The sequence below is a fragment of the Saccopteryx leptura genome, chromosome 3, assembly GCF_036850995.1.
Source record: "Saccopteryx leptura isolate mSacLep1 chromosome 3, mSacLep1_pri_phased_curated, whole genome shotgun sequence".
Taxonomy (NCBI): Eukaryota; Metazoa; Chordata; class Mammalia; order Chiroptera; family Emballonuridae; genus Saccopteryx; species Saccopteryx leptura.
Window position 1 is genome coordinate 261,795,660 of NC_089505.1, and position 20,226 is coordinate 261,815,885.

The following is a 20,226-nucleotide window of genomic DNA, read 5'->3' on the forward strand; positions in this document are numbered from 1 at the left end:
GAGTGGTGAATGAAGGTTCCTGATCTCACACCAAGAACTTTAAAAATTAGTTTACAAAATCAAAGCACATTGAAAGGTTTTCTTTTCCAATGCAAATCAGATCACCTGCTCTTGTAAAAATATCACCTCTAAAACATTTTATTAATATTAACTACTATGAACATATGCTAGTCACTGTGCTAAACCTTTTATATATGGTAAAACTCCTTTAATCATCACAAATATATGAGGCAAGTTCTGTGATTATTTCCATTTCACAGATGAAACACCTGAGACTCAGGTTAAGAAACCTGCCACAGCTCCGCAGCCAAGAAGTATAGGACTCCAAGACTAAGCCTATGAAAGAGCACTAGCTGAACTCTCATTCCGACACAACACTTGGCTCTGGATGGATGAGCTTGATGTTGCTCTGTATCTGGATTAGTTCCAAAGATCCATCTGTGAGCCTGCCTGACCCTCGGATGGGGCAGTGCAGCCCTCATAGCTGTGGCATTCCACCTGGATAGAACGAAGAAGAGCGGTAAAATGATGGCGCAGCGGACCTGACAGGACCCAGAGTGGGAGACACAGATCACAGTGATGAAGGGACAGCGTAGGAACTGTGCTGTTTTGTTTCCCACTTGATTCTTGAATACAGACCTTTTAATTATTTATTTTGTCATTTTGTTAATTTCACTGACTCCTAACACATTTAACTCAATGAGGCAAGGATTAGCAGGACCTCTGGATGTTCAAATTTCTCATATGGAAGAGGAATTTAAAATCCTTTGAAAACAGCACAAGCCACCAGAAAGATTTTTATATTTTTCTGTCTCAGAGTTGTAGATAGATGTGACATTAGCCCTGATTGGGAAAGGCTTTCTGTGATTTATAATAGCAGATACCCTCTTAAGTAAACTTCTCATACTCTTTTATTCCATCCACCAGAAACAAAGCTGTTGAAAACATATCTGAAAAGCAGAAAATGTTGAGGTGAAAAGAGTTTTTTTCAAAGAAACTATTGTGTGCAAAATTTTTTTTATTCTGTCCTGATTTGGGAAGTTCACCTGAGCCCAAGATCATTATGTGCAGTTGACAGAAAATTTGCTCAATGGCTTTTACCTTTCACACCCCTCACTCTCTTTATCTGGAACAAACATATTTCCCACTGTCATTCTTTGATCCCAACCTCTTCCTTCCCTTCACACATGCCTCCACTGCTCCTATCCTCTCTGATTCTATTCACTGACACCATAAGGAACACTGTTAGGAAAGGAGGCAAAGGTTGTTTCTTTTTATAACATTTGGGACTTTTAGTGCCATAATTAAGGGCCTATACCTGGCCTGGCTAGACTTGTCATCATCGTATGTCATGTCCAGACTCTCCAAGTGGTGTAGATTGAGAGCCTCTAATTTTGAGTCATTCTTTTCCTTTGTAAGCATTAGAGCTCATTGAATATGTTTGAAGCTTCAAATAGACCAAAGAGATTCAGTCCCTGCCCTCAAGGAGCTCAAGCTTGCTGGGGGGGGGGGGGGGGGAGAAGGGGTCATATGGTAGGTTTATGGGTAAAAATGCTCTCTTGAATTAATCTGGACTCAAGTTAATACATTTAAGGCAACTGTGCTTAAATTCTCTTGTGAAAGATGTCCTGCTAGGCATCAAATTCACAACAAATCTCCATGGGTCAAGGTTGGTAAGCTTTCTGGTAAAACAATGGGTTTTAGAATCAGCTCCACTGAAGTCCAAATCACAACTCTGCCTCGGACTAGTTGATAAATTTCATCGAGTCTCAGCTCTCTCTACTGTAAAATAGAAATGACGTCTACCTCAAGAGTCTATGCAAGGATTAAATACAAAAGTGTTGTACAAAGTACCTGGCATAGTTCCTGGTACAGAGGAAGTGCTCAGTAAAAGTTTGTTTCCCTTTATTTCCCCCTCTTCTCCTCCCAGGCCTCACAGGCTTCTTAGTGAAAGGACACAAAGGAGACTCTAATAATATCAAACACTTCCATTTCACTACGATGTTCCAGGCACTATTTTAAGCACTGTACATATTTAACTCATTTGAGTCTTCCCAAAATGCTGTGAGTTTAGTGCTATTAACATCTTCATTTCACAGATGAGGAAACTAAGGCACAGAGATGCCAAGGAACTTGCCAGGGTCACACAGCTAGTGTTGTGCTGGCACTGAGATCTGTACCTATGTTGTCTAGCTCCTAACTATCATGCTATTAGGAGACAGATCAAGAGAGAGGAGGTACCACAGCTGGAATCAAAGTATACAAACTAGTAGTCCTCAGATAATGAGCTTTGTCTGGTATATATGATGTTTAAAAATCAAGAGAGTTCACATTAAAGCCTATATTTCTGACTTCTACCCAACAAAATTTGGAAAATGCTGGTGTGGCAAATAAGCCGCTGACAAGTGACTCTTCTCTAGACTGAGCATGTGTTCTCTAACTCACTACAGTTGGCCATTAATTAAGATCTGCTTCACTTCTGACCTGCAAACGCATTTGAGTTTGGGATCCAGAACTAGGCAATACTCTAAATGTAGCCTTGCCCATAAATATATAAGAACTATGTTCAATAATGTACACCCAATGGTTGAAATGTTTGAATGACATGAAAGAACAAATGAATGGATGAAAGAGGTCTCAGTAAAGAGCAATCAACAACCAGGTTCAAATTATAACCACTTATTTTTATGCTTGGATAAGCTTTTGAGCCATATGTGCAGGACTTGTAAATCCCTGCTCTCCACATCTTCACCCCTAAACAAACAGCCAAAAACGCAGATTTCCTCATAGGTGATGGGTAAGGCCTATTTGCTTTCAATGTTTTTAAAAAATCCTTCTTTGTTTGGCATATCTAGAAAAGGTAGTTTAAATTTTCACATACTGCTTAACCCAAATGACAACATCTAAACAATATTTTTCTTCTTTTAGATCTTTAGGACTGACTGCCTGGCATGAGCTTGGAGAGCAAACAGATATACAGAAGGTCCCTGTCATACCATGGTTTAACTTACAATCTTTTTACTTTGTGATGGTGCAAAAGCAGTAAGCATTCAGTAAAAACCATATTTACAGTTTTGAATTTTGATCTTTTCCTGGACTAGCAATATGCGTTAAGATACTGTCTCCCGATGCTCGGCTGTGGCGGTGACCTGCCACTCCCACTCAGCACGGATCACGAGGGTAAACAGCCGGTACTCTGCAGTGTCCTGTGGTGCCAGCATTCTTTGGATATTGTGTTCTGAGCACATGTAAGATAGGGGAAGCTAAGCTATGATGTTTGGTAGGTTAGGTGTATTAACTACATTTTCGACTTAATGATATTTTCAGTTTAGTGATAGGTTTGTCAGAACCTAACCCTGTTGTAAGTTGACGAACATTGATATAGCAAAACTCTCCTAGAAACCGAGGAAATGAGGGGAGGAGAAAGCATGGAGCCTTCTCTGGACAAGCCTATAAGAGAAGAGGATTCATCTAGGTTTACAAATAAAGAGATGGGCTAAAAGTTATCCAAAACCACACAGCCAGGTGACCCAGCATTTTCTGAACCTGCTCTGTATTCTTCCCAAGACTTCAGACTACTTTCTTCAGAGCCTATCTACCTGATAATCAAATTTAAAGAAGTAATCTATGACCTCATCATTTGTACACAAATAACATTACATTCTGCATTTGAAAGTCCTCCTACCAGATGTATCTTTGGTCAAGGGAGTGCTCTAACGTTACTTATCAATGACCCTACCTTTGTAAATGTGAATTTTTTATTTTACCTTCTCAGTTTTATTACATTGATATTTGAAAAAGCCTCATCTTTTTACCAGTTTATGATCATTTTATTATGAACCTGCAGTGGTACTTGTTATATTTACAAATCTCTAAGTGAAATTTTAAAAATCATTTTCCTCCTCTAATCTCTCCCATCCTTACTTCTTAGAAGTACACAAAGAATTTCAACCACTCCCAAATTCCCTCTTGTAATACCCTTAACAATTCTAAAATATTTTGTTATTCCCCAAACACTGCCCTAAAGACAAATCATTGGACTCCAGGCTCTTTACACTGCCAAGTTGAACAGAGTTCAATTGTTCTATCTAACCAAACTCTAACTTACAACAAAGACACATATAGTAGATGATGTGCAAGATATTCCAAAAATACCAAGGCAACAAGAAAAAAAAATCTGTGTCATCAAGAGGTCCTCCCAGAACTTCTTGTAATCTGGAGTAATTATTTTTATCAACATACTATAACCTGATCATAGCACACATGTGTATATCCATATAAGTAATAACATAAGTCAATTTTCATTTTAAAATATACAGCTTAAGATTTCTCATATCCAAAATAATGTTTCAAAATTTATGATTGTTTCTCTATTTTACACATTGGATGGAGTATGTACAAGGACTTGAGAAGAAAATCAAACAAGAAAAATAATTTTAACATGCATGATAAATAAATAAAAGTATAAATCATTTAAAATGAAATCTTGCTTTTTGAATTAATCATTTTACATCATGGTATGAATGCAAATACAGAACACAGAAAAGGTCTTTTTCCAAAATTACATGGAACCTACAAGGATTTCCTTTTATATTAACTACAAGAAATTAAGAAAAGAATTACCATAAGAGCCAGTAATCCATTTACTGAGTATCTACAGAAAAAACTTGAAAACATTGATACATAAAGACACATGTTCATCAAAGCATTATTGACAGTGGCCAAGACATGGAAACAACCAAAGTGTCCCTCAATAGAGGATTGAATAAAAAAGATGTGGTACAGATGTACAATGGACTACTAAGAAATGATGACATGTTACCAACTACAACAATATGGATGGACCTTGAGAACACTATACTACATGAAATAAGTAAATCAAAAAAAGCTAAGAACTATATGATTACATGCATAATTAGGATATAAAACTGAGACCCATGAACACAGATTAAAGTGAAATGGTTACCAGAGTAAGGGAGTGGGGGTGAGGGAAATAAAGAGGGATAAATATACGGTGACGGAAAATATTATACTTTGGGTAGGACTTTGGGTGATGGGCACGGAATGCAATCAACAATTCAGATGCTATTGAAAGGGTCACCTGGAACCAGTGTACTCTTAATGATCAATGTTACTCCATTAAATTTAATTTCTAAATTTAAAGAAAGCCCCCAGAAAGCATACAGGGAAGATATTCCAGATACTTTAAGTGAAAAAAAGCAAACTGTATGTAATTCTATTACATAAACAGTCTAAAATAACTCTAAAAATGAAGATTTGTATTTTGTATATTAACTTTTGGGAAGAATTAAGAAAAATTTTACTTTAGACTATATATATATTTCTCTATTGTTTGAACCTTATACCATGAGCATGTTCTACTTAATACATACTTCTTTATTGTTTGAAACCTATACATGTTTTATTTGATTATAAAATAGCAACGATGTAACAAAATTCAAACATGTTCATTGCAGAAAATTTGAGAAAAAAAAAAGAAAATCACTTACTACCTATCCCAACCTGGAAATATTGTTATTAACATTTTAATTTCTATTCTTCCAGTCTTTTTTCTATATGTGTATGTCACAGAGAAATGTGCATATTTATTTACAAAATATAATCAGGTTGTTCATGCTGTCTCATAATTAGCCTCACTTAACAATATATTGTTTATATGTTTCCATGTCATTAAAGTTTCTTCCACAATCTAAAAAAAAAAAAGAAAAATAGCCTATGAAAGAACAGTTTTCAGAATGACCAAAGCATAGCCAGGCATCTCCTCCAAGAAGCTTTACCAAAGGGCACATTTCCCCTGAAGTCAAAATTTTGATTCCAGACCCAGTTCTTGCCCAAATTTATTGAGAGTTTTGCTAAGCTTCAAGCCAATTTCATCTAGAAAATCTTCAGAGACATTTAAAATTTAAGGTAAGTTCCCCTTATTATTTTCAGAATCATATGAACATAAAAGTAAACTGTGTAAAGCTAGACACATAAAAATGACTGAATTTAATTTTTTTAAAACTATAATATTATGAAGACAAGGATTCTTTTCCCCCATCACTGTTGTATTACTTGTACCACGAATAATGCAGAGGACATAGCAGATACTTAATAAAGTCAGTGTTTGTATAAATAAATTTTAAAAATCTCACATGACCAATGGGGCAAGTCTATAAATCTTCCCATGGCCCTGCAATTTTCAAAGGTTTCATTCATCACACAATTCCCCTACTGGCTCTTTTAGTTCAATAGTCATAAAGCCCCATAACCAGAAAGAGAAGGTATCCCAGAGACAAGAAAGCAGTTTTTCCTGTCCATCAACTCACATTTTTATAGTTTTAGAGCTAAAGGGATCCTGAAAGTTGCCTTTGAACTCTCTCATCTTAAATATGAGGAATACGAAGTCTAACCTCACAGGTGAGGTGATTTAGCTTTGATTGTTGAAGGAGATTTACATAAGTCCTTCCTCTTTATTTTCTATATATGTTCCTGCAGTGAATTACCTCCTCTTATCCCCAAAATTATTTGGGGACTTGAGGATTTTATTCTTAAAATCTTCCCAGAAATCTCTGGTGACTTCTCTTGGGCTATGGTGGAAGGAGCCACAATTTTAATATAATCCAATAGCCAGGAGTTTTGCTCACCTGAAAAGTATGTATTGACAAACCTACAAGGTCCTTGCTTTGGGGGAAGGTCTTTTAGCTCATCTGAAAACATGAAATGTTTTATTACTCTTACATTATTGGATGAATAGCTCCAGGTGGGGAAAAATAACATTTTTCCTGCAAGTATTCAGAGAATGAGGGGAAAAAACCCTAATTTGGCCACAAGAGGGCAGCTACATTTCCTCCTTGATTTTGCAGTTGTAACTCATGACAAACTGCATTTCAGGACTCAGCCTGCCATAAAAATCACTATTAGCACCTTTCAACTAAATCTTCAATATATCACAAAACATTCTCTCGTGGTGTTTCTTGTTACTTTTTTTGCTTAGTTACTAAACAAATTCTTTTCTAACATCTTTCCAAATCTTTTAGAAATCTAGCCAAGATTACCATGAACAAAGGTATTTTGAGGCCAATATATTGTTAGGTTAATTTGGAAACCCACAGAAAATGTTTTCTTTTAATTATGTTTGACCCCAGATAAAAATAAATACAGTAATGATCATCTAATTCTGCCACACTTAATAAAGCTTGCTCTAAGTGCTTTATAGAATTTGCCAAATATTTGCCTCATTTCATAGCCTTCATTCATCTTTCTCATTTTTGTGATATCCTGAAATTTTTCAAGTTAAAATTTATTGTACTGCTTTATCACTGATATAAACTGTGGGAGGTCTGAAAGCAAAAAAAATAAGAAGAAGAAAAGAAAAGCAGAGATTAATGATAGTTAAATTCCATATCCTTACAGCTCTTCAAAAACATAAAATCAAATTTATTTCTTTTTTTTTTCAGAAAGTAGAGTTGGGAGTTAATTTTAAAAGTAAACGTGAGGTCGTGTGTGTGTGTGTGTGTGTGTGTGTGTGTGTGTGTACTCACTACTAATAATTGATAGCTAGTTTGAATGTTTTCTAATTTTCTTGTTGGTTTATAGATGTACATATTTTCTTCAAGTTTTTCATGGGCTTTCCCCTAAGTATCCTATTTAAAATTGCAACCCCTCTTCACCCCCATATATCCTGTCCCAACTGCCTGCTGCATTTTCCTCTGTAGCATTTATCAGCATCTGACACACTTTATATTTTATTTAGTTCCTGTTAGTTTCATCCACAAATACCCCTCCCAACCAGAACAAAAGCCCTATGACAAAGAGAATTTTGTCTGTTTTACTTATTGCAATGTTCTCAGAGCTTAGAATAGTACTTAGCACATTGTAGGAACTCAAATAAACATAGTGAAATCACAAAAATTGGATAATTTTTACTGGAAACTAATATTTTAAAATCTATAGTATTGCTAATTTATTTTAGTACATTTATAGAAACCTCCTTACAATAGAAAATAACCGACTTAATCAGAATTGAAGCATATTTCTTAAAGCAAGTATCAGAAACAAGTCTTGGGTCATGATTGTTGCTGAGAGTATCCTTTTGGGTGGTCAGATGCAGCCAGTTGTGTTTTTCAGAAGTCAGTCAAACCTGAACTAAATTCTCAGTGAACATGGTCTTCTAAAAGCAAAGCAGTGGCATATGGGAAAAAACAGAGACTTAGCAATAAGATCAAAGTTCTAGTTCTGCCTCTGCCACTAATTAACCAGGAGTTAGACAATTCACTTAAACTGTTAGTGCCTGATGTACTCATAAAACAAAATGGGTGTAACACCACCCCTGCCTATATCAAAGAATTCTACTTTAATAAATGGTGCTGGGAAAATTGTAAAGCCACATGCAAAAGAATGAAATGAGATTGTCTCCCTGTACAAAAATTAATTTAAAATGGATCAAAGACCTAAATATAAAATCTGAAACAATAAATTACATAGAAGAAAACGTAGGGACTTAACTTATGGACCTTGGTTTTAGAGAACATGTTATAAATTTGACCCGCAAAGGCAAGGGAAGTAAAGGCAAAAATAAATGCCTTTACTTATTATTCAATTATATCAAACTAAAAAGCTTCTGCACAGCAATAGAAACTGACAACAAAACAAAATGTCAACCAACCAAATGGGAGATGATATTTGCAAACAACAGCTCCAACAAGGGGTTAATATAAAAAATATATAAAGAACTCATACAACTCAACACCAAACAAACAATCCAATTAAAAAATGGGCAGAGGGCCCTGGCCGGTTGGCTCAGCGGTAGAGCGTCGGCCTGGCGTGCAGGGGACCCGGGTTCGATTCCCGGCCAGGGCACATAGGAGAGGCGCCCATTTGCTTCTCCACCCCCCCCTTCCTCTCTGTCTCTCTCTTCCCCTCCCGCAGCCGAAGCTCCATTGGAGCAAGGATGGCCCGGGTGCTGGGGATGGCTCCTTGGCCTCTGCCCCAGGCGCTAGAGTGGCTCTGGTCGCGACAGAGCGATGCCCCAGAGGGGCAGAGCATTGCCCCCTGGTGGGCAGAGCCTCGCCCCTGGTGGGCGTGCCGGGTGGATCCCGGTCGGGCGCAAGCGGGAGTCTGACTGTCTCTCCCCGTTTCCAGTTTCAGAAAAAATACAAAAAAAAAAAAAAAAAATGGGCAGAGGACTTAAACAGATACCTCTCCCAAGAAGACATATATGGCCAACAGATACACCAAAAGATGTTCAACTTCACTAGCTAATAGGGAAATGTAAATCAAATCTACAATGAAATGCCACTTTACACCTGTGAGAGTGGCTATTACCAACAAGATAGGTAATAATAAGTGTTGGAGAAGTTGTGAACAAAAAAAAACCCTTATTCACTGCTGGTGGGAATGTAAACTGTTACAATCACTATAAAAACAGTATGGAAGTCCCTCAAAAAGTTAAGAATAGAGTTAACTTATGATCCAGTAATCCTTATTCTGGGTATCTACACAAAAAATTAAAAAACTTTTATTTGCAAAGATATATGCATGCCTATGTACACTACAACAATATTCATGGTGGCCAAGACATGGAGACAGCCAAAGCATCCTTTGATGGAGGACTGGTTAAATAAAATGTGATGTGTGTGTATGTATATACACACACACACACACACACACACACACACACACACACACACACTATGATATACTACTCAGCCATAAGAAAAGACAAAATATTGCCATTTACAACAAAATGAATGGGCTTTGAGACTATTTTGCTAAGTGAAATAACTCAGAAAAAGCTAAGAACCATATAATTTCTCTCATATGTAGGATATAAAACTGAAACTCATAGACATAGAAACAGTATGGTGGTTACCAGAGGGATATGGGTGGGGGCAGTCAAGAGGGCCAAATATATAGTGACAAATGATGATTTGACTTTGGGTGGTGGCCATACAATGTAATATGAGATCATGCATCATAGAAATGTACACTTGAAACCCATATGATCTTATGGACCAATGTCACCCCAATAAGTTTAATTTAAAAAAATTTTAGGCCCTTACCAGGTAGCTCAGTTGGTTAGAACACTGTCCTAATATGCCAAGGTTGCTGATTCAATCCCCAGTCAGGGCACATATAAGAATCAACCAATGAATGTGTAAATTAGTGGATTAACAAATCAGTGTTTCTCTCTCCTTCTCTCTCTCAAAAATCAATTTAAAAATTTTTTTAAAGGATGAGAAAATAAAAACAATTGTTAAAAAAATTTTCAAGTCCGTGAAATAGTAAAATATGAAAGTATTTTGGTAAGTATGGAGTATTTTTCAAGTGCAAGATGTTATTAAAAATCAATGTTTCTTGTTCTGTGCTATGTCATGCCACCATTTCGTATGGTCAGTCAACTATATTTAATGGCTTAATAGACAGTTATAGGCTGCATACTGTACTATCAGTGAAGTCCCTTCTTAAAACCAAGCCGCCAGGCCTTCTCATCACAGCTGGGTTTGTCTGACTCTGAACCGTCTGCCCCATCCTGTCTCCAGGACAAATCTAGTTGAAAACAGGAGGCATTTATGAGAGCTCTAGCCTCATAACAAGGAGTTTACATCATGTCACAGTAGTTAGTCTAGCCCTGATCATATGCATCAATGCTAATAACTAGGCATCTTCTCTCTTTTCCTACTAAAAAGCAGACTAAGAATTCACCTCCTCTTGAAAGCATTTTCACAATAGGTATTTGTGTTAGTCTGTTCAGGCTATTTCTAAGCCACTCATTTAGACTGGGTGGCTTAGAAAAAAGGAAAATTTATTTTCATAGTTCTGGAGGCTATAAAGTCCAAGATAAAAGTGTGGCAAATTCAGTATCCAGTAAGAGGCCAATTCCGGGTTCATAGCTGGCTGTCTTTTCTCTGTGTCTTCAACATGGGGTCTCTTTTATAAGGACACTAATCCCATTTATGAAACCTCACGACCTAAGCACCTCCCAAAGGCTCCACCTCCAAGTACTGCCACACTGGGGATTAGATTTCAACCTAATATTTTTCAACCAAATGTTAAGTGGAGCGACAAAAATATTCAGTCTATAGCACTATTCAATGAATATTTGCTGAACAAATGAATGATAAAAGCATTATGCCAGAGTCCCCCTAGGATTGGAGCTCTGCTAGTACTCCCTTCACATCAAACCTCTCACCTCCTGACAGATTCCTGAATGCAGGCTGACCAATTAGCAGTCTACACTTCTGAGGACCACCTCTTCCTCAGTTCCTACCATTATATTCAGTCACTTTTAGGACTTTTCACTTATTCCATTAGACTGTGTAAAGCCAACTGCTTCCTGATCTGTTCTTGGTTGCCATACCCAGTGGTGACCATGTCCTACTTGCTACTCTGAACTGCCCTAGGACATCTGCAGCAGGTCTGTATCCTCAGGATCTGCTTCACTTTGTTGCCATTGTAGCTCATGGCTTATCCCAGACCACACGACCCTACTGCAGTTAATTGAAAGGATGCTTCGCAGTCATGCCTATCATGGGCAGAGCCTTGAGAGCATACAAAACAACATCAGTGATCCCCAACTTCAAAAAGTGATATGTTCCAAAAGTTCATTTGTAAGTAGGTTCTCTAGCACTTGGGAATGCATTTCCCGAGCCATCACACACAACTTATCTATTTCAATAGTCATTCCTTCAAAAATATCCATCGAGTTATCACCCTTACTTTATACTAGTCACTGATCTTGGCACAGGGGAAACAAAGAGAAATGAGACTCAGTCTCTGTCCTCTAGACATTTACAGGATAACAAAGGAGACAGTGGTGGAAGTAAATAATATGTATGCAAGGCGGCATGTATAAAAATAGAGGACTGTCCACAGTACAGAAATGACAAGAAAGAAGAAATGATTCCTCGCCTGGGAAGGTCAGGAAGGTTTCACAAGGAGACATTCCTGCTGAGGCCTGAAGAATGAGGAAGTGTACACTAGGCAGATGAGTGGAGAAGGGTGTTCCTGGTATGTGATTGTCAAGCTGCCAAACCAACACCCAAGCGTCAATTTAACCCCTGCAGAGTAGCTCTGCCAATGCTGCAATACTGTCAGAGACAGAAAGGGAGTGGGTTTCTGTAGGCTAACCTGGGAAAACTTGTTTCTGTTAGGAGATTACTTCTAAAACCTTCAAAAAAACAGAATTTGCCCCAACATTAATGCACCACCACTACCGTCATTCATGATTTGGGGCAAAGAAGAAAAGCAGTGCAGTGACAGAAGGAGCAATTCTTGCACTTTTGATTTCTTGCAAAACACTAGCTGATCCTGTGAGTGCAAGGTCATGAATAAGGCTTGTTAAGGACCATACACACTAGACAGGTCCACACCCGAGGAGCTTAACAACTAGGTGTATAGACAAGACTCATGCATATATAGAACTAACAGCCTAAGGCAGTAGCTTCCAAAAGAATGACACATGCTGTAAGTACTACACTCCTCTATTGCTGCTTTCTTCAGAGAATAATTCAATTTAGTTCCACAAGTGTTTTATATGAAATGCCAACTACAGGTCTGTTAATGATATAACGCTGCATTCTGAATTTCATAGGACAACATTCACCATGTTCTGTAAATACAAATAAATTTTTCTCTCAAAAAGTATTAGGTAAGTCAACTCTAGACACACTCTGGGGAGCCTAATTAATAGGAATTTTGTTTTACTCAATACGGGAAACACATGAACACAGAATAGGTATGAGAGAGTATTTCCCACCAGTCAGAGCTGTCCAAATTAGAAAGAACCGCCTTGGGAGGTAATAAGCTTCCCGTCAGGCTAGATAATTATTTGGCAGTGATTTTGTAGGGGTGACTCAAGCATTCAATGACCAGTAGGCTCCTTTCCAAGCCTGTGATTGTGTGAACTTCTGCAGTTCCCCCTTGATAGCACAATAGATGAATCTGGGAATCCACATTGCAGAACTGTCTCATATGGTGAAGATTAGCCATGAGTTAGGCTCATTCAGCATACCAGAGCCCAATCTGAATGGTGGTGAGTAAACAGAGAGAACAGGAAGATATAACTTCTACCAAGAACTTGACCAAACTCCTTGGGTCAGAGTGTCCTGGAAAGCCCCATAATGCCAAAATTCATTAGTACTCGAAGGGGATAGTAGCTATTAGACAAACAGTTCCCCAAGACAAAGACTAAAAAACTAAAACTGTAGCCCCTTGAAGAAGAGATATTAGGATTCTAGAGTATTTTGAAAGACCCATCTGATGCTGACTCTCAGGGTCTTCACTCTGAGGAGCCTTCCTGGACATTATAACATTAAAATTCTTGAGAACATCCAAGCAAAATTGTTTTCAAAAATGTGCCCAATAAGACAGCATCTCCAAAGTGAAACAAACAAGGTGTAGACAAAGCAGAGTTAGTTATCTAGGAATCCTAACTAAAATATGTAGTCACAGGATGGTGACTGTCAAAGAGAGGCAACAGTATAAAGGTCCTGGACAACTAAGGAACAAGCTGTTCAAAATCCTGGCATCACACAGTCCATCAGAACAGAGTGCAGAGGATGTAATTCATTGAGCTCCAGGCTTCTGGTATTAGAAACAAAGTTGCTGCATTGATGCAGAAGTGTTGGCTAACAGACTGCCAAGTAAGAGAAAGAGCCCACAGTTGGATGTCTATTTAACCAATTCTGGGCTCTACAACTGAAACGGTTTATTCCTATGAGCTTCAGAGAGTAGCAGACAGAATTAGAAAATGTTTATCAAGTCCCTTCCCATTCTGATATCCATAATTCCAACGCACAAAGGAAAACATCTTCAAGTAGGAGAAAACAGTTATCAGACAGGTCATCCCAAAACATGCTAGAAGAAACTAAATAAAGCAAAAGCCTTGATTCCTGCATTTTCATCTTGACTTTTCTTTCCTTTTATCTTTTTTTCAAACTAAATTGTGACTTAAATAGTCAAGTCAAATGAATGAAAGTGAAACCAATATACCACACACCAGCAGCTTTCTTGTTTTTGTGGGAAAAGAAGGCAAAGATGTGCTCTATTTGATCATGTAAGAAAACTCAAGCTACAAAGCTCCACGAGACAAAGCCGCATTAAATCAATATTTCTGTCTACTGCCCAGGGAAACCCATCAAGGGGAGTCAATTTATTTCTTTTTTTTAAAAAAAAGCTATCAACTAAACATTACAAATCATTTGCTAGTCTCAAGAGAATCTCCTAGTATTGCAAAACTTGATGATTACTGATTCATGACTGATTTAGGGAAAACATTGGCTTAAGTAATCAGGCCAGAGGACTGCTGCTGACCGCAGTGCTGGCAGGGAAGCTGCCCTTTCTTTCATCGTTCCTTTCATGAGCGTTTAACATTCTACAAAATTTAGCTTTCAGCATATTAATAGTGGTCCGATTTTTCCAAAAGTTGGGAATACAAAGCAAACCAGTTATGTGTTATCAAGCACCTACATTTTTCTCTTTTATTCAAGGGTCTCTAACTGGAAACCCAGGAAGTTATAAGAAAGGGATGTCAGAAATCAAACTTGGTAAGACATGGATTATTTTCTGTAATTATCAGATCTCAGATTCTTTGAAACGACATAGATCTCAGATTCTATGAACACAAAGATATCTCTTTTATAAGTTGACAGTGAATTCTGTGTAAACTAGCAGGAAGAATTTAATCAATGTTTTGAGCAGACCCTACACACCATAAGCTGCACATACCTACATTAGGGTAATGCATGCTTCTCTCATGATAAGCTTTGCTAAATATACAAACCGCTTCATTTGGAGAGCATATAACAAGCATATGAGAATATGTTCATCTGTACATGCGTCTAGGAAGACATTCTCTGTAAGGGCATGTGACTCTTATATCTGCAGAGAGAAAGTTATTCCCTCTCTGCTGGAATTGTTTTTCTGCTTAAAATTAAGAAATTAAGAATACTTTCCTTTCTGCAGAGGAATTACAGAAAAATTCAAGCCAAAACTGACCCACAGATTCAAAGAGACTGCCTTTAAAACCATATCAAATTTTCTTTTCAGGTCTTTCCTTTACTGAGAGTCTGCCTTCCAAGAAAACATGCTTTTGCTAGTGAAAATCAAACCCTTTGTCATCAACTTACTTTCTACTACCATTCCTTTAATGCATGTATCAGAAAAATATCTGAATTGTAGGTCTATTCACTAAGACACACCATCAGTGTTTTTAGAGGAAAAAAAGTCAAATATTTAAAGAGTGGAAAATTTAAGTAAATAGATACGCTTATAGATTGCTAATATGCACATTGGTAGGATTCTGTTACAAGCAAGTTGACAATATATATTAAAGTTCTAAATGTTTATACCCTGGAACCAAAAAAGGTCCACTTGGAGAGTTTATTTTTAAAAATCTAGACTAACATAAAGCCTTGTGCACAAAGATATTAATTGCAGCATTATTTTTTAAAACAAAAGACATATTGAACACAGAAAAATAGTTAAGAAAAAATATCACTCTCAACAGAATACTATGCAGGCATGAGAAATATTTATGAACTTTGGTAATAACATGAAAATGCTTATATTATAATGTTAAGTTAAAAAACAGAAGACAAACATGTATATTATAGATATACACATATATAACATTTGCTTTTAATGATGCTTATAAAAATAAACAATAAATCTCTACATGTAAAAATATAAAAGGAAATATTGGGTAATTCTTTTCACATTTTCTATATTCCAAATTTACTCCAAAGAGCTCCATAGGAAACATGTGATTGACTGGTTGATTGATTTTAGAGAGACTGAAAGAGGAAGGATGGGGTGGGGGAAGTACTCATTTGTTGTTCCACTTTAGTAGGAAATATTTTAAATAAAACAGAAGAAATTCTAAGATCATAGATTAGAATTGATGCTCAATATCTCTGACTAAAATTAGATTAGGCCTGAAGGATGTCAGATGTGAGGAAGGGATTTTGGTGTCATTAATATGTATTGAATTAATTCATAGTTAATTCATTTGATGAATAGTTATAAAAATGGACTGTGAGAGAAAGAAAGGGAATCATGCAAGTCAGAGTTGAACCAAGAGAATGTGACTACATTATGCAGTCACAGGAAGAATGAACCCTGGAGAGACAGATGTAATTTAAGAACTGGAATAATATAGCAGCAGAGAATTCACAGGAAGAGAAACTTTCAACAAGGGAGAGAGGATCAGAAATGTTAATGCTGCAGTGATGAAGTGAGGTCACGTTAAACAAAGAGAAGGAAAAGGCCCTGGATTTAACAAGTTAAAGGCTAATTGGGAAACTAAGGAGAAAAATCAAATCCCAGAGGGTGAGTGTAGGTAATGGAGGCTGTGGGAACAAAGGGAGGTGACACGGGCAGCAGGTTAAACCTGGGGTCACTTGTCTTGTCCTTTACAATATAGGGAAGACCAATGTGAGGTTGGAGGCAAGAGGGAGAAAGGCCAACCTTGATAGGTAAAAGATTCAGGATATAGAAATAGCCCGGAACCATCCTGCCCCCTGCCTACTCCCCACCACAGAGGCTAACCACATATCAGCACCTCAAACCATTCTGAAGTACCTTTGGGACCCTATCTCTAAACCATCTGTCTACACAAATTGTCTTCTAATCAAACCATGCCTGCACTACTCACTCACATGTGCCCACATGGCTCTTCCCTCACTCTGGGGCTGTTCTTTCTCCACTTCTCTCATGGGTCCTCCTCTGCTACAGTTAAGCCAGGGTCCATCCATGGTCCTTGTATTAGTCTCCTAGGACTGTAAAAACAAAGTGACACAAATTGGCTAATCCAAAACAACATAAGTATATTCTTTTAAAATTCCGTAAACTAGAAGTTTGAAATCATGATGTCAGGGTCATGCTAACTACGAAGGCTCTAGAGGAAGTTTGTCCTTACGTTTTCCTAGCTTCTGGTAGTTCCTGCCAATCTTTGGCATTCCAGTCTCTGCCTCTGTCTTCACATGGCCTTCTCTACTGTCTGTGTTTCTGTATTCTCTCTTTAAAAGGACACCTGGGCCCACCCTAATCCAGTGTGAATTCATCTTAAGTTAACTAATTATTTCTGCAAAGACCCTATTTATGAATAAGGTTACATTCTGAGGTTCCAGGTTGACATGAATTTTGGGGTAGGGGGGAAGATTATTCAAACCAGTACAATCCTCATCCTTTCTTTGGAGAGTAGCCATTCTAGGATGGTGCCATCTACCTCTCAATCCATTTACTCTCTGCTTATAACTCTGGAATCCATATCCCTGGACTCAGTCTTAACTCCATTCTACAAACCCTTATTTCCTGTTCTCTGCTGGACATAGTTGAACAAGAAATCCACAGGCCCGTTAAGCAAAACATGTCCACCTCAAAAAGAGAAGCCATACTGCTTGCTGGTGTTTCTATTTTAGTTCACGGTAAATCTATCTTGTCTCCCAAGTGAAATACCTTGGCATTATCCTCAACTTTCTTTTCTTCCTAATCATGTTCCCTCACATTTGATCAGACAATAGACCAGGGGTCCCCAAACTATGGCCCACGGGCCACATGCGGCCCCCGCCGCACTTCCAGAAGGGGCACGTCTTTCATTGGTGGTCAGTGAGAGGAGCATAGTTCCCATTGATATACTGGTCAGTTTGTTGATTTAAATTTACTTGTTCTTTATTTTAAATATTGTATTTGTTCTCATTTTGGTTTTTTTTTACTTTAAAATAAGATATGTGCAGTGTGCATAGGGATTTGTTCATGTGTGTTTTTTTTATAGTCCGGCCCTCCAACGGTCTGAGGGGCAGTGAACTGGCCCCCTGTGTAAAAAGTTTGGGAACCCCTGCAATAGACCTATGGGTTCCATCTCACAAACCTCACTCAAGTTTGACCTCTTCTTTCCACCTCTACTGCTAAGGCTAGTCTGAGCTCTCAACCTTTCCTTAGACTACTCAGGCAACAGAAAGGTTCAATTCAGTTAAATATTATAGAGCATCTACCATGTGATGGTGCTGGGCATATTGAAAAAGATTAAACACAACCTTGCCCTTATGTAGTTTTCAGTTTCAGCTGCAGTTTCTCTGCCACCTGGGTTAATGAATTTTCTTATTAGAAACCAAATTTGACACTGTTATGCTGTGGCTTACAACTAACTCTCTTTTGACTTCCTTTTTCCTACAAGGTAAAAAGCAAGTACTCCCCTAGTCATAAAAGGCATTTCATAATCTGCCTCCCCATGTGCCAATACCCTCTCAGCCCCAGTCCTCAGTCACTTCTTGCTCTTTGCAGATCCATGGCTCGGAGGAGTGCCTTCTATCATCTAATGTGCCTTTCTCACTTCTATGGCTTGACAAGTCCCTACCTGCCCTCAAAGTAAAGTTCAAATGATGTAAGAAGTTGGTCTAGTTTCTTTCTCTTTTATCGTATGTAACTGTCCAATTACCCCAACACCATTTATTGAATAGACTGATGTTAACCCATTGTATAACCTTGCCTTCTTTAGCAAATATTAATTAACCATGTACATCTGAGTTTATTTCTGGGATTTCTATTCTGTTCCATTGATCTATATGTCTGTCTTTATGTCAATACCATGCTGTTTTGGTTACTATGGCTTTGTTATATAGTTTGATATCAAGTAGTATGATTCCTTCAACTTTGCTCATCTTTGCCAAAATTGCTGTATTCAAGTTACTTTGTGGTTCCATATAAATGTTTTCATTATTTGTTCTAGTTCTGTAAAATATGCCATTGATATTTTGATAGGAATTGGATCGAATTTGTAGATTGCTTTGGGTAGTATGGACATTTTAACAATGTTAATCCTTCCTATTCATGAGCATAGTACCTGCTTCCATTTATTTGTATCTTCTTCAATTTCTTTCTTCAGTGGTATATAAAGTACAGCATAGGAAACATTTCAATAACATTGCAATAACTATGAATGGTGCCAAGTGGGTTTCCCTGGAAATATCAGGGGAACATTTTGTAAAGTATATAATTGTCTAACCACTATGCTGTACCCCTGAAATTAATAAAAAAAATATTGAATGTAAACTGTAATTGAAAAAAATAAAAAATAAATAAGTAAATAATGAAAAATTTTTTTTCTTTATATATTTTTATACCCTGTAAATAGAATGGATATTATAGTGCTTCAAAGACATTTATGAGATAACAAAAGAATAAATATTTTTTAAAAATCAAAAAATATATATAGTGGAACACATCATATACACATTTAACTTATATAAAGTCACCTCTACAGGCTTATTAGAAAGCAGAGGGTGAGAGAAAGGGTACTGTAAAGCGTGGACAATTCTGCCAACTATTTTATTAAAGGAGCAAAGGATACTATGTCAGACCCACTCCCATGTACCTCTCATAGTATAAGCAGCTCATGATGCTGAGGCTGATTTTTGCATCTGAATAATAATCTCAAGCCAGACTCTTCAGTGATCTGTTTGTACACAGAAAACACTACCTGTACAGAATTTGCTCAGAAAGAAAGTGTATGTGTCAGTATCCAATGTGGCACATATTTTTACTGAAATTTATGGGCAATTTAAGGCATTTTCAAGATATGGATTTAAATAGTTTTTATATTATGTAATAATTAACTTTAAGCATCTAGCCCTCAAGTAAGAGGTGACTCCACTGGTTAAATCAAATACCTCCTACTGATACTTAACCCCTATTAGAAGCTCTCATACTACTTGCTATTTATACTGCTTGTTTTGACATTTAGTCATATATAAATACCTGTCTTACATTGCTATTTAATTGCCGAATGTTCAGATATAAGTATGATTACCTCATCCAGACCAAAAGTAAGTTGGTCACAGTCATCACATCTTAAGTTTTTATGCCCCACAATGTATATGGCACAGTACCAAGGATAGAACAAAAGGATTTAATTATTAAAAAGCTATTTTATCTATATCACTTTCTCTATAATCAAATTCAGAGTCTAAAAGAAATAACAAAGTATGTGAGTTTCACATTCTCTGTTGTACTTTTGAGGATACACTTACAGCTTCAAAATGCCTGGCAGGAGGGAAAAAGCCCTTGTTTCACCCCAAATTATTTATTAAATATTAAATAATTGACTACTACCATATTCCACTGAGAAAGCATTAAGAGGTTTAGTATAACGGGTAATCAAAAAGGTATTGTCATCAGCGCATTTCTAGAAAGATAATATAAAAAGTCATTTGGAAAAGAGGCCAG

The 20,226-nt window shown here is 37.2% G+C and overlaps 1 long non-coding RNA gene across 4 annotated transcripts in view; it reads left to right on the top strand.

Moving 5' to 3' along the window:
* The window catches only part of LOC136397910 (uncharacterized), a 71,502-nt gene extending 67,046 nt beyond the window's left edge, over nt 1-4,456 (top strand). For 3 of the 4 annotated variants that reach the window (XR_010749939.1, XR_010749937.1, XR_010749940.1), the window contains one exon: nt 2,929-4,456. This is a non-coding gene — a long non-coding RNA (uncharacterized lncRNA). Of the gene's footprint in view, nt 1-260; nt 1,465-2,928 lie in introns of those variants that run through there. The other variant, XR_010749938.1, reaches the window with a different exon arrangement.
* Nucleotides 4,457-20,226: the final 15,770 nt, after the last annotated feature.